Here is a 2,799-nt window from a genome sequence, read left to right as displayed (position 1 = left end):
TTGAAAATATTAATTAAAAGTTTGAGATGTGTTTTATGATTGGAGTATTGTCAGTCATGCTGAGTGTTTCCTAGGTACTTAAAATGAGGATGCATCCCTATATAATTCTTAGTTTAAAATTAAGTTGATTTCCACACAAAAGCCTGAGTGTATTTTGGAATGGGAACCATTGACTACCTATCACCTTAAGGATGATTTCAGTTTTAATTGTATTGAGGGATGGTGAAAGAGCTTGGTGGTCTAAGTGCTTGCCTGACAAGCACAAGGACTGGGTTCCATCCCAGGTACTGCATTCCATGCCTGCCCCGGAACCCCCGGTTGCTGTGCGAGCCCAAAACTACATGATGGCACATGCCTGTGATCCCCGCGATGGAGAGGCTGAGCAAGAAGAATCACTAAGAGTCTGAACTGTATCAATAGAATACAGAAAAAAGGACTATTAGTATTGAGTTTTGTTTTTGTCTTTTGAAATGGGTGTCATTATGTACCATAGGCCAGCCTTGAACTCACTTATATATCCTAGGCTGGATTTGAACTCATGCTGATCCTCCTGCTTCAACCTTTGTAGAGTGAGGTTACAGACATGTTTGACTGTGCTCAGCTTTAGTATTGTTTCCTATCCTTGCACAGAGCATAGTCCCTATTTATTTGGCTTGTTACATTTTTCTCAGCCATGATTCACTTTTTTTCAACACAAAGATCTTACATATATTTGTTAAAACTCTGTCTTAAGTACTTTAAGCTTTTTAGTACCTTAAAGTGAAGTTTTAAAAGTATGATTTATTTACCACACTAGTTTTATATTGCTCATGTAACCTATGATACTGCTGAACTATTTATTATTTCCAGTATATTCTTTTGGTACGTAATCATGTTGTCTCTGACGAAATATAATTCTGTTTCTCCCTTTTTATAGAGTCCTTTCTTTTTTTGAGTCATTTTTTTGCCTTTGCTCCTGTTGGAGACTTCTAATTATAATACTAAACAAAAGTAGTGTTTGAAAATATTAATTAAAAGTTTGAGATGTGTTTTATGATTGGAGTATTGTCAGTCATGCTGAGTGTTTCCTAGGTACTTAAAATGAGGATGCATTCTGCACTGTGTAGGGCTCTACAAATGTCATTGGGTTAGTTGAGGTTGTTCTAACTGGACATATTTCTTATCCCAAGTATTTTATCTTTGAGGAAGTTTCTTGGGCAAGAACTATATAAAATCAGTACAACCAGTTTAACTTGCTTATGTTTCTTTGCAAATGTATATTTTTTTTTCCATCTTTAATCTTAGTCACCTTTTACATTTTAAGTCCATTTCTTGACAACATTATGATTTTGGTTCTTAGTCTTTAAAAATACATCATTATAGTATCTGTATTTTAATAAGCATATCTTAGGCAGTTTGGCTGCAATATAGTTATAGATGTAACTAGGATTTTCTGCTACTTCACTGTCAAGTTTCCTATTTGTCTATCCATTAATATTTTTCTTGTTTTTAATATTTTTTAGAATTAATGAATATTTTTCATTTAATCTCTTATTAGCTTAAAAGCTATAAATCTTTAATTCTGTGAGTTTAACTGTAAGATTTGTAATATATGTGTTTATCTCATCAGAAATCACTTTCAAATAATATACCATTTATACAGTGAATTGTATATAACGTTTTGGTCTATACCCATCTTAGTTATTATTTTGTCATCTTATTTCTATATTTGATACAAGCAATAAGTGTCTTTCAAAGAAATTTAATACAAGGAAACATTTTGATTTTCCATTCTTATTGTGCTCTGCAGCCCTCAATTTGATCCAGATTTCCACTTGATCTAAATGTTTTCTAGCTTAAAAGCTTATCTTTAATAGTTCTTTTACTTTAGATTTTTATCAACATTTACTTTGGTGAAGATGTTTTATTATTCTTTGCCTTTATTTTGGAAGTTTATTTTTTCTGATTGTAGAATTTTCAATTGATATGGTTGTTTTTCTGTCTCTTGTCTTCCCAATCTTTGTTTTTGTCTCCACTACTGACTTTTATGTGGTCTGATCAGAATCTAGTGGTGTGGAGTCCTAGCCAAGGTCCCGTGAGTGGGTGGAGAGCTTCCTGCTACCTGTGCCAGATGGACCAGTTCCAGCCCAGGTGCAGTGTGGTCCAGAACCTCTACCACCCCCTTGGGCTGCCCCCCACCACTCCGCAGTACCTCCCCGACTCTGCCCGCCTGGTAGCAATTTTTGCCGAGTTCCGGGAACCCCCAGACTCAGTCCTAGCCCAGGTCCGGTGAGTGTGTAGAGAGCTTCCTGCTACCCTGTGCCGGCAGGACCAGTCCCAACCCAGGCACAGCGTGGGCCGGACCCTCTCCCACCCCCTTGAGCTGCCCCCCACCACTTCGCAGTACCTCCCTCACCCTGCCCGCCGAGTAGGAATTTCTATTGCATCCGGGAATCCCCAGACCCAGCCCTAGCCCAGGTCCGGTGAGTGTGTGGGAGAGCTTCCTCTTCCCCCTACTTCACCTTGCCCCCTCCAGGCACAGCTCAGGCCTAGCATACACGCCTGGGGTGTAATCCTGCAGCTGTAATCCCTGCAGAGAGTGTAGAGGATAGATCCAACCAGCTAATCCAGGAGCAGAACAGGAGCAGAACATCTCGCCATTGGGGCACAAGAGGTTCACCCTCAAGGGCAGCAGCAGGAAGGAGCTGAGCACAGCAGCCAGACCCAAGCTAGATGCAGCTGGATAAGTCCAAACTTTGTAGAGCTGCACCTGAACTTCAGTACATGCGAAGGTTATAACTACAACAAAGCTCTACAACA

Source organism: Octodon degus, unplaced genomic scaffold, assembly GCF_000260255.1.
Source record: "Octodon degus isolate 3935 unplaced genomic scaffold, OctDeg1.0 scaffold00059, whole genome shotgun sequence".
Taxonomy (NCBI): Eukaryota; Metazoa; Chordata; class Mammalia; order Rodentia; family Octodontidae; genus Octodon; species Octodon degus.
The sequence above is the reverse complement of the archived record's forward strand: the minus strand, read 5'-3'. Positions refer to the sequence as shown.